This window comes from Octopus bimaculoides, chromosome 4, assembly GCF_046866305.1.
Source record: "Octopus bimaculoides isolate indiv1 chromosome 4, ASM4686630v1, whole genome shotgun sequence".
Lineage (NCBI taxonomy): Eukaryota > Metazoa > Mollusca > Cephalopoda > Octopoda > Octopodidae > Octopus > Octopus bimaculoides.
Window position 1 is genome coordinate 146875170 of NC_142931.1, and position 13512 is coordinate 146888681.

At 38.6% G+C, this 13512-nt stretch overlaps 1 protein-coding gene and 1 non-coding gene across 3 annotated transcripts in view; one reads left to right on the forward strand and one right to left on the reverse strand.

Annotated features, from left to right (window-relative positions):
- LOC106878761 (uncharacterized) overlaps window positions 1-8679 on the reverse strand; it is a 145346-nt gene extending 136667 nt beyond the window's left edge. Inside the window, exon 1 of one of the 2 annotated variants that reach the window (XM_014928085.3) lies at window positions 8542-8679. The gene's annotated coding sequence lies outside the window, so the exon portion shown is untranslated. Of the gene's footprint in view, window positions 1-2543; window positions 2649-8541 lie in introns of those variants that run through there. The other variant, XM_089351694.1, reaches the window with a different exon arrangement.
- A 296-nt stretch (window positions 8680-8975) lies between these two features.
- Window positions 8976-9049, forward strand: Trnat-agu (transfer RNA threonine (anticodon AGU)). Its single transcript has one exon. It is a non-coding gene; the product is annotated as a tRNA-Thr (tRNA).
- Window positions 9050-13512: the final 4463 nt, after the last annotated feature.

The following is a 13512-nucleotide window of genomic DNA, read 5'->3' on the forward strand; positions in this document are numbered from 1 at the left end:
AAGACAATAACAATGCATGGTACCATCCACCCTAAGACAAATGTATACAGGTTCTACATGAAGAGTGGTAAAGGTGGACATGGGCTGATTAGCATATGGGAGAGCATCAACAGTGAAAGAAGAAACATGGCAGAGTATTTGGTAAACAGCAAAGAAGACTTGCTACAGTATGCTGCTTGTGCAGAAGGATGTAACAAAAATGGACTTGAGAGTGCTGCTCATGAATTCCGATCAAGAACAGCCAACGAGAGTGAAGAAATGCTACTCCGTATGGAATTACATGGTCAGTTCCATTGTGAAAGCAACAAATTAAAAGACCAGGAAGCATCATGGAGGTGGCTCAACAAGGGTGACCTAAAAAAGAATACTGGAAGCCTAATCATCGCTGCCCAGGACCAGGCATTGAATACAAACTCAGTGAAAAAGAATATGTCACTATCCTCTAGGATTTTCCAGTCAACATCGACAGAACAATCTAGGCTAATCGACCAGACATAGTCATTAAAGACAGAGAAGAAAATACTCGTAGACTAATAGGTGCAGGTGTTCCCACTGATAAAAATATATCTGTAAAAGAATTTGAGAAATTAAGTAAATATAAGGACCTGGAAATTGAAATAGAAAAGATGTGGCATCTTAAGGCAAGAACTATTCCTGTTATTGTGGGTGCCCTAGGTATGATAAAAAAAGGAATGTCAGAAACATCTAGATAAGATCCCAGGAGAACCATGTCTCAGAGAAATCCAGAAGATTGTGCTGCCCACATCTTTAGAAAAACCGTATCCATTTAAATGTCTGTGTTGTATTACATGAAGATATTTTGCTACAGCCCCTGCCACTTCCCTTCCCCAAACTTTCAGTCATACTGTAACATCTCTTACCCTTCACTCGCCCTAGGACGCTGGGTGTGTCTTGGCAAGTGATTGTAACAAGCATGCAGATTAAAAGTAAAAAATAACAACAATAATCCTTTCGACTATAGGCACAAGGCCTGAAATTTTGGGAGAGTGTGTAGTGAAATTCATCGATCCCCAGTACTCAGCTGGTATTTATTTTATTGACCCCGAGAGGATGAAAGGCAAAGTTGACCTGGGGGGAATTCGAACTCAGAAATGTAAAACCAGATGAAATACCATCAAACATTTTGCCTAGTGGGCTAACAATTTTGTGCCTTGAAAAAGATGAAAGGTTAAAGTTGACCTCAAAGAATTTGAACCCAGATTGTAAAGAGCCAGGAAGAGAGAGTATTGCTGAACATTTTGTCCAATGTGCTGATGATCCTATTGAATCACCACCTAACTGCTGCTACTGCTACTACTACTACTACTACTACTACTACGACCACCACCACCACCACCATCACCACCACTACTACTACAACTACTACCACCACCACCACCACCACCATCACCACTACTACTACTACTACTACTACTACTACTACTACTACTATTAATAATAATAATATCAATATGATACGTAACAAGGTTGGGGGTGGGGGAAGGATGGTTAAAACCCTGAGGGTGTTGAACTTAGGGTATCGAGTTGCATTCCTTTAATTTCTGAGTTCAAATCCTCGCAAGGTTGACTTTACTCTTTCATTTTTCCCCAGAGTTAATAAAATGAAAATAAAATGCTTGTCAAGTTACTCCTGGGGGTTGATGTAATACATTGTCCACCCCCACCCCCACCCCTCCACCTTCCACCCTTCGCCCTAATCAATAATTTAATCAATGTCAGAAATGGTAAATACATTATCGAAGTGACAGACATAAATAGAATTAGTTTTTTTTTAATGTTGAAATATTAAATGGCTTGTTGTTGTTGTTGATGCTGTTGTTGTTGCTGCTGTTGCTGCTGCTGCTGCTGCTGCTACTGTTTTTATTGTTATCACAGATGCTGTGGTTTGCATTTGCAGTTGTTGTTGTTGTTGTTGTTGCAGCTGGTGTTGTTGAGCTATTGACTGTCAGAGAAAATGGAGAAATGATATGGGGGTGGGGATTCGGGTTGGTGGAGGGGGGTGGGTGTCGCAAACGAAGGAACTTTAGTTTCTCTGGAATTGATTTATGGCAGTAGTTTAGAGGGTGGGGCAGGGTGTTCATGGGGTGGCGGTGGTGAAGAATAGTAAGAATGTATATAGTCAGTATAGGGTAGTGGGTTGTCAGTGATACTATCAAGATTATACATATATATATCTTAGTATATATATATGTGTGTGTGTGTATAAATAAATATGTGTGTATACATATATATATATGTGTTTGTGTGTGTGTATGTATATGTATATATATATATATATATGTGTATGCATGTATACATGTGTGTGTGTAAAACATACTGTTCTGTACACTCATGCACTCACATATACAAACACACAGAAATATAAATTTTAACTTAATGGTTTAAAAAAAGATTTAAAAATGCAAGTTGTTCAAATTTTGCTTTGCTTTTCTTCCAGCTGACAAAGCAAGCCTGTTGCCTCTTAAATCAACAGGTATTTTAATATATTTTAAAATACATGGAAGCTATCAAAAAACACTTACCTCAATGATTTTTAAAATGCCAGGCAAATGATATTTGATAAAAATCAGTTTTCAAGTTTACATTTTCTACCTCTTTTCCCCGGCTCTTGTGGCAACAAAACCATTAATCTAAATGCTTCCACACTTATGATTTCTCATGACACGTAGAATCCAACCTTGTACAAGAAAGGTCACATTAAAACTATTCTTCTCTTATGAAATTCTATTACTGTTTAAACAATTTTTTTAAACAATTTTTTTAAACAACTATCTGAAGTGAATTACAGTTGTAAAACAAATAGTTTTGGTTTAAACCAGGTTAAAAATCAAGGAGATTGATACTTACATAAAAGATATTTGACATTATGAATACAAGGTGCTAATAGTTCTAATCTTTTTTTCAACCTATAATTGTCTTGGAGCAAAATTTTTATTTTCTTATTCAAAGGTCATGCTACATGTTTGATCTGAAGTTACCATCCCTATAAACTTGTGCTACCTCCAACTGACCATGTAATTTTGATTTCATGAGGATTTGTCTCATATAAGAAGCACAAAGATTCTGACAAGCCATAACTCTTTTTTATCATGGTTGATAAATGAATGTTACTGCTTTTAGTGTCTATTTTTGAATGTGAATTCAGTTGCACCAAAAAAAGCATTTGTAATTTGTTGCCTTTTGCTGGATCATCAGAAAGGGATCAAGTGGTTAGGGTGTTGCATTCATCATCACAAGATCATGGTTTCGATTCCCAGACCAGTTGTGCATCGTGTTCTTCTGCAAAACACTTCATTTTATGTTGCTTCAGTCTACTCAGTGGTAAATGGGTGACCTGTGAGCCCTGTTCATTGTACAACAGCATGAATCAGGTGAACACCATGACAAATTCCAACAGAAAAATTACGAATGCAGGACCTGTAATGACTCGTATCAGGAAAATCAGTGGCAACAAATTTTGTCTTAGCATGCGATTGTCAGTGAGTAAATGCTACTGATAAAGTGCAACGAGACAGAAATGTATACCTAGCATTCTCACTACCATTGCCCCATGATTTTCGTCTGCTACTGATATATTCATAAGAGACATCATATTCAGATGAATACTGCAGTTAACTTGGACTCTCAAAAAGGTTGTTTTTTTTTCTGTAGTTTCAGCTCAGAGCTGCGGCCATGCTGACACACCACCATTGTAAGCTCTATTGGATTAATGGGTGGTGCTTGCAAATTCTTACAAACTTCTACATAGATGGCTATATTGATAGAGGCAAGAACTTTGAGAGAAATAGTATTAGTTTGTTGTTTACACAACAGTGCAGATGGATTGCATAATATCCTGTAAGTCCAAACAACAAAGAAATCCAACGTAAACTAATGCGAAAAATGCCTGAAGAAGTATGCATGTTGAATTAATGGGCCCTCATAGGGTCCACGGATATTATAAATAATATTTAATGATATCCTATGGTGAGGTGGTCACAGGAAAACATGCATGAAATGCCGAAACATATGTAGCAATGCATTAATAAAAATGAAATCGCCATCCGTGGAGTATTTCTTGTTATTAATGTGTGTGTGTGTGTGTGTGTGTGTGTGTGTATGCTTGACAACTGGTGTTGGTGCGGTTACTTTGTCGTAACTTCCCAGTTCGGCAAAAATGATCGATACAATAAGAATCAGGTTTTTAAAAAATAATCTCTGGGGTCGATTCATTCAACTAAAAGTTCTTGAAAGTGGTGCTCCAGCATGGCTGTAGAAGTCTAACGACTGAAACAAGTAAAAGATAAAAGGGAGTCCGATTTAAATTGCTCGGCATATAACCAATATTTGGAAGTCTATGAGAATATTTATACATCAAAAGAGAAAGCTGTGAGAAAGAACACGTGTATTATAGACAGTTTTCTACCACTGGTCTCCATAGTAACAAAGGCGACAGGGTCCACACGGAAAAAAAAATTCTTTTTCTATTCAAGAATGTATATACACACATTATACATACATTCTCCAAGTCTGCCTGTGTATGCCGACCTGTATCTTTGTCCATGTTGATATTAATAAATCCATGTACGTTGTCAGGTTAAAATATAAATAACTCTTAGAGAGGTAATATTTATGAAAATGTCAAAGTCCCTTTGAAGTTTAGAGACATATTAAGATAAATAAACTAAAGTGTTTTAACATGAATCTATTTGTAACTGACAAAATATAAATAATATTTTCACTCGATCCACCTATCTTTAACCTGTCATCAACAGCTTTAGCCCTCGCCTCCCCTCTCAATTGGTTTGTCGTTTTTATTTCTGACATGTGAACAACGTGCTTTCAGGCCTTGCGTGACAAGGACACTAATTATGAAATATCTATGCTGTCAACATAGAACGTTTACATGGAGTTTCGATTCATTTTTCACACTGAAGTTTGGCTCTTCCAGCAAGTATTAAACAAAAGACATTTTTAACCTGTTTCGTATATTGAATTTTTTCTGAAGCGGATCCAAAAAGCGTGACGTACGTGACATCGCACAAACTTTTTTTTTTTTTTTTTTTACCTGATAATTGTAAGCGATAATTCCTTTGAATTTTTTCTTAGCAGTATGAAAAGTCTCGTGGTGTTTATAGACATCGATTTTAAAATTTCAAGAGAAAAAAGAAAAAAAGTGGTAATGAATTTGCTGGACAACAATGTCTGTGGTCACAATTCTCATCTACCTGGTGTGACGTACGTGACAAACGGTTTCATGTTGAAGTCAACGATGCAAGGACTTATGTTGTTGATACATAATGGGTATCTGGTCGAAAAGGAACCATTGCAACATTCTTGTAAAAATACATTCTCTTGTTTTATTTGTTCCAGTCATCGGAGTGCGGCCGTGGAGAATCCTAGTCGAACGAACTGACCCCAGTACTAATGTTTTTGAAGCCTGGTGCTTATTCTATTGACCTGCTTTGCCGAACCGCTAGGATACGGGGACGTAAACGCACCAACACCGGTTGTGAAGTGGTGGTGGTGGTGAGGGGACAAAACAAACACAAACACACACACACACACACACACACACACAAACACGCACACAAACACGTACACAAACACACACACATATATATATACATATACGACAAGCTTCTTTCAGTTTACGCCTACGAAATCCACTCTCAAGGTATTGGTCAACCCGAAGCTATAGTCAACGAGGCTTGCCTAAGGTGTCATGCAGTGGGAGTGAACCTGGAACCATGTGGTTGGGAAACCTGCGCCTATACAGAGCTGTAGTTGCAGTCGTTTAACCTAGGTCAGTCCTACTTCAGTAGACTTCTGATTAAAGGTGTTCCAGCTGTCGTCACTTGTTTATTTTATCGAACATAGTTGTAGCTAGGTTACATTATAATTATTACATCTTGTCTACACAATTTCTAGTTCAACCAAGCTGTGCCCAGACGTTAGTGTAATGCGTGGACACAGAATGGTTCCACAAAGTCCAGGTTTGATCCAGTTGTGTGGCATATTGGACAAGTGTCTTTTACTACAGCTGCTTATGGCTGGCTAAGATTATCCTACCCAGGGTGCGGCGGGACATCGACGTGTTGCTGAGGTTCAGCGTCTTGATCAGGCCAACAGAGATGGGGGACTCCGCTGCATTCAGTGGTAGCATGTTGTCGACAAATAGGTCTACAATCCTTCTGTCCACCATGGACTGATGGACACCAGTGCCAGCAGTTTGGGCAAACACCACACCAATGCTGGTCTGGCGTACTTTCTTTGCACATGGCTGCGACGACTGGCTACTGGCTCTGCCACCAGAAAATTGCCTGTGTTTCCCACGGGGAGAGCCAGCCTTGATCCTCTCCTCAAACTGGATGGCATGCGCTGGGTGTTGGTTAGAGCGCCAGTCTTGTAAACTGGAGGTTGAGGGTTCGAATTCCTCTGGAGCCTTCTTTTGCCATTTTCTTTTTTGGATTGTTTTCAAAGTCTGTCATATATCGTATGCTTGTTTTTCTTATTATTTCATTTTTCTTTTCACACTTCCCAAAGTGACAAATGCACACGGACAAAAGTAGTCGTGGCTCACTGCTTGTCCCTTGATGGTAGTCTCCTTGAACTTGCACATGATGCACCGGCAGTACAGGATTTTGGCGTTCCTCTTATCCCTTGACGTAAGGACAGAATAGTCCTTCAGGTGGGGCCACGGGTTCTGAGATTGTGGCTCTCCACCTGAGCGACCTCTGCTTCACCCACAGCCGTTGCGGACTCCTCAACAAGCTCTTTATCCCCAGGCCAAACAAAAACATCTACACCTCACATAACGATAAGTGATAACTTGATAAACCGATAACATACACTGCTGTCGCTAACAATGTAAGACTATCAGTAACGTGACAACGTCGTAAGTGAACACAACTCAAAACTGCAGAATTATACAATGCTGCTCAGCTGGCTGCTGCTGCTGCGTCGACCAATCACGTCTTGACACGTGTACACGTAATTAGCCAATAGCGTGCCTGACGGACTCTTCGACACACGCACACAACAGACAGGTACAAACGAATGAATTTTGTTGACAGACTTAAAGTTAGCGGAACTAAATTTAGCGGAAGCTAATTGGTCTGCTAACGGTTTCCAAAGTTAGCGAAAACGTTAATCTGCTAATTGAAAAGTTAGCTTCGCTAATTAGCTGTTAGCGGATTTGCGGAACCGTGCCCACCACTGTTGTATACCCATTTTTATACTCATTTTCACTTATCGTGCACAACGTCGGTAGCTGAGGATTGCGTTAAAGGTACACGTCTTTGTAGAATATTCCACCAGGTTCACATTTATTTAACCAGTTGGAAGATAGTTCGAGTGATTGGACAAGCGAATGATCATCGTCGAGACTGATGGAGTAAACGTCGCAGTGGGTAGAATATATTACGGAAGTTATCAAGAGGATCCTTGTGCTTGCTGGGGACTACATAAGCACTTTAGATAATAAGGGGAAACTTAACACACTACTACCAAGTCATACACGTGAGCAAGTGGTGTTTTAAATATATCTGTAGTGGATCTTGCATGCATGAAGTGGATTCGATCCACCATAGCCAAATTTAAATTAACACTGCAACAGAACTTTTCTCACGCTGGAACAATGGTTTTTCTCTGACAGCAGTTTTACATTTTCCAGATGCCTTTAGCTTGGCCGAAATAATGTCTTCACCACTTGACCCTTTCTAACCTCTTCTACTTCGCCAAAAGCTAGAATAGAGATAACAAGACCATCAACTAAATCTATTTTCTCAATGATATGTCTATCCTCCTGGCCAGTTATATATATATATATATATATATATATATATATATATATATATATATATATATATATATATATATATATATATATATATATATATATATATTATATATATCGTCGATAAATCAAGTTAAGTTAAAGAGCAGTAGGGTAGTTAAATATAGTTATGGCCGGTCTATGGTGTTACCCTGGGTTTCACATGTCCATAAAGTGCTTAGCTTTACGCTGTTTCCTCAGTCCCTAATGACCAGTGGCCGATAACCGCTCTTCAAAGTATGTATATATATATATACATATATATATATATATACATATATATATATATATATATATATATATATATATATACATATATATACATATATATATACATATATATATATATACATATATATACATATATATATATATATATATATATAAATAGATAGATAGATAGATAGATAGATATGCATAGCTACAGAAATGACCCATCTCCGATTTTGTTTCCTCATAACTTGACATTTTTTGATGAAATTTCCCACAAATACTTTTCAGATGGTGTAGACTCTTGATTATATCTGGGTTTGTTGTGAAAAAATATATATACAGAAAACACACGCACGCACACGCACGTACACACACACGCACACACACACGCACACACGCACACACACACACGCGCACGCGCGCACACAATCAACCGATTATTGTTTTCGAATAACCAGCTTAGAATAAATATGATAAAAATTTTACAATACCTCATCTCCAGAACACGCTTTGTCTCCTAGTTTGCGCAATCTTGGTCATAATGGCTCACACACACACAACACACATATCACAATACTAAACGTATAGACTTACAATGTATATACACACACACAAAGAAATCCCTGAGTGATGTAACACAACTGCAGCAAGCGTGTGTAGAAATTTATCAGAAATATATGATACGTAAAGGTAACTTTTTGCACAATGGCTCAAAGAACAACCCGTAAACTTCAATAGAACAGACGTGACTGTAGACGAAAAAGACATTTCAGTGAATGTTAAAGCAGATGACCACGCCAGGTTGCGTCACGAAAGCGACAGCCGACATATATATAACGATCAGGAATAGAAAATGTTGCCATTACAATACTGAACAGCACATGTTACTTTATATAGCTTAATTTTCACAGTTTCAAGCAACTGAGGCTCCATAGCTCAGTTGGTTAGAGCGCCAGTCTAGTAAACTGGAGGTCGAGGGTTCGAATCCCCCTGGAGCCTTCTTTTGCCATTTTCTTTTTTGGATTGTTTTCAAAGTCTGTTACATATATTATGCTTATTTTTCTTATTATTTCACTTTTTTTTCACACTTCGTAAAAAGGCAAATGCAAACGGACAGAATACCATGAGTTGGTTAAAATTACCAACATTAAGCAAATAAATTCTACCCGTTTGCTCTTTGTGTGTATTATTTTTGCTTTATGTAAGAGTTGATCTCGAAGTAAATAAAGCTATAAATGATAGCGTATAAAGTGTGAGATAGGCCCACGAGCAGCCTTCGACTTTTCTATCCACGAAATTTTCTTTAACTCAATATTTACATAGTTTTATTGAGAGCTTTATTAGCTTCGAGATTCACTGTTCCAAAACAAAAAAAGAAAGAAAGAAAAAAGTCACATCCTCTCGAAGTTTCTAAATTTTCTTTTACGTATGTGTGCGTGTGTATATATATGTGTGTGTGTATAAATATATGTATATATACGGATAGATTGTGGATATAATCATTAAAATGATTATATCAGTGGCTAGCGTATAAAAAGCCACCATATCGGTAGAATTAATTTTTAAGTATATAATTATAATTATAATAAAGGGCGCTGGAGGGCCGTCACCAATACGCTAGAAATAGATGCCAAATGCCTACAAACCACTCGAAATTTGTTCTCTTTTTATAGACATTTGACATCTACTTCTAGCGTATTGGCGTTGGTCCCCCCAGCGCCCTTAATTATAATTATATAGTGAAAAATTTATATATATGCTTTGCTTTTATTATTTTATTCTTTTACTTGTTTCAGTCATTTGACCCGCGGCCATGCTGGAGCACCACCTTTAGTCGAGCAAATCGACCCAAGGACTTATTCTTTGTAAACTTAGTACTTATTCTATCGGTTTTCAAGCGATGGTAGGGGGACAAACACACACACAGAGTCAGGTGGCACTGGCAATGACCATGCTCAAATGGTATAGGCCACGGTTACGGTCTCACTTAGCTTGCCAGGTCTTCTCAAGCACAGCATATCTCCAAAAGTCTCGGTCACTCGTCATCGCTTCCATGAGGCCCAGTGTCCGAAGGTCATGCTTCACCACCTCATCCCAAGTCTTCCTGGCTCTACCGCTTCCACAGATTCCCTCAACTGCTAGGGTGTGACACCTTTTCACACAGCTGTCCTCATCCATACACAATACATGACCATACCCGTGCAGTCATCTCTCTTGCACACCACATCTGATGTTTCTTAAGTTCAACTTTTCTCTCAGCGCACTTACACTCTGTCATGTATGCACACTAACATTACACATCTGATGGAGCATACTAGTTTCATTTCTTGCAAGCTTATGTATGTCCTCAGCAGGCACGGCCCATGTTTCACTGCCATGTAGCATGGCTGTTCGCACACATACATCATACAGTCTACCTTTTACTCTGAGTGAGGGACCCTTTGTCACCAGCAGAGGTAGGAGCTCTCTGAATTTTGCCCAGGTTATTTTTATTCTAGCAGCTACACTCGCAGAACATCCACCCCCACTACTGACTTGGTCACCTAGGTAACAGAAGTTATCAACTACTTCTAGTTTTTCCTCACTGGAATGTGATGGAACCTGTTTTCTGCACATTTTCAGTGTTTTATTGCCCCTGAGCATTTGCCACATGCAAAAACTATCTTCCCAGTTAGCCTTCCTTTGATATTGCTGGGCCATCTACCTGAAGGGATTTGTGATTTGTCTACCTGCCTACTTATTAAGACTTTGGTTTTTGCTGTGTAAACGTATTTCTATATGAAAGAAATTTACACACACATGCATACGCATGCGCACGCCACATACACACATGCCCTCACACATGCACACGCACACACACACACATGCATGCATCAAATTTAGGCATAATGGAATGTTCAATAGATCAAAATAGCTGTCAGTTTCATCTTGTGTTTCACAGTCTCATGAATCGCAAGATAAAACTGACAGTCAATTTGATCTTTTAAACTTTCTGATGTTTGAATTAAATCTTATTTTACCGTCAGTATTAGTTCCTCTATTTCATATTGGTTTATATACATGTGTGTATGTGTGTGTGGATATATATATGTATATATATATATATGTGTGTGTGTGTGTGTGTGTGTGTGTGTGTGTATATATATATATATATATATATATATATATATAGAGAGAGAGAGAGAGAGAGAGATAAATAGATAGATTGATAGATAGATATATAAATAGATATATATATATACATATATATATTCGATTTTAGGTTGTGTTAACTTCATGAAGGTACGATTTCATCCAAGAAAAAACTTGATATTTACTTAATACTTACTGAGTATTAATTGAAACAGCTGTAAAGGGTAATGATTAATTTGCTGTTAATAATAAACAATTATTAACTTCCCAATCTCCATTTTCTTTTTCTTCTGTTATACATATATGTTGGGTGGAGGTGCAATGGCCCAGTAGTTAGGGCAGTGGACCCACGGTCATGAGATTGTGGTTTCGATTCTCAGACTGGGCATCATGAGTGTTTATTGAGCGAAAACACCTAAAAAGCTCCACGAGGCTCTGGCAGGGGATGGTGGCGAACCCTACTGCATTCTTTCACCACAACTTCTCTCAGTCTTTCTTCTGTTGTACCTGTGTTTCAAAGGACCAGTCTTGTCACAGTCTGTGTCACACTGAATCTCCCCGAGAACTAAGTTAAGGGTACAGGTATCTGTGGAGTGCTCAGCCACTTGCACATTAATTTCACGAGCAGGCTGTTCTGTTGATCGGATCAGTTGGAGCCCTCATTGTGGTAACCGACGGAGTGCCATGATATATGATGGACTCTCTCATCATTAGATGATGTATGAGGGCTCAACGTATGAGGGCTCAATGTATGAGGGCTCAACGTATGAGGGCTCAACGTATGAGGGCTCAACGTATGAGGGCTCAACAATGTTCTTACCGAACAACCACACAGATGATTTCTTTATAGTGATCAAATATTTGCGTATACATAAGCTCACTGTCTCACTCAAATCGACATTACCTGTACAGATGCAAATGGGTGCGACATGTCAGATGACGAAATGATCGCAGAGCAACGTGAAATGAAGTGCCTTGCTTAAGAACACAATGCAACACCCGGTCTGCGAATTGAACTCACGATCTTGCAATCGTGAATGCAACACCCTAACCACTAATCCATGTGCCTATATATAGAAAGTCCTTATATATGTAGACACATGCCCTTATATATATATATATATATATATATATATATGTATAAGAATATGCAGGTTGTACCTTGCACATGTCTATAAAGAACCTATGTAAATAGGCTCAAATAATGCTTTATATATTCAGTGTAGGAAATACATATTTGTATATACACATACTTATATATAATTCAAATAATGACGGTTATTATTTTATACATTCTCAGGGAATAAAATACTTCTTTTTAGTAACACACACACACACACACACGCGCGCACACACACACACACACACACGCGCACACACACACACACACACACACACACACACACACACACACACACACACACACACACAGATATGCATTCGTCAATCTTAATGACATTAAGCAAAATCAGAAATCGATTTTGTTCTCTGGTTCTATATTTAATTCATTGCAGAGGCAGAACTCATGGCACTCCTGGCTTTCAAAGGGTTGGCTGCAATACATACATTGGACCTGGAAAGCAGTGGAAAAATTATTCTGGTCGAAAATCAAAATAATTGTCATTTTTTTTTCATGCATCAAATTAGCATTTTTCTATAATAAACAGGAAATTATATATTTTCACATCATCATCATCGTCACTACTCTCCTCCTCCTCATCATCATCATCGTCATCATCATCATCATCATCATCATCATCATCATCATCACCACCATCACCACCACCACCATCACCACCATCACCACCACCACCATCACCACCATCACCACCACCACCATCACCACCATCACCACCATCACCACCATCACCACCGCTGCCGCTGCCGCCGCCACCAACACTACATGGGCTGGTTGGTTTGGCAAAATCCAGTGAAGGGCGCATAACAATGTTGAGCTCAACTGTCAACTCTGGCTTGACCCAAACAACTGGATGCCCTTTCTAATCCCAACCAGTGCAAACTGCAAACCACATCTCATCTAAACCAATTCTCTTCCTAATTAATTGGACTATGACTCTCTCTCTCTCTCTCTCTCTCTCTCTAACTTTAATGGTCCAATAATTTGTGGAACCAGCATGGATGTTTTTTACATGTAAATGATAAATGAAATTATATCAGACACTTGAGTGACATGAATCCAAGATGGGAAAAATGTACCAAAATGAGAAGAAAAAAGCCAAACTGCCAATGGCATTCAGACCGTGCAGCTGTCATAATCTTGACAACCATTTTAACCTTTACATGAAAGCAACCAGGAACAACATTCACAC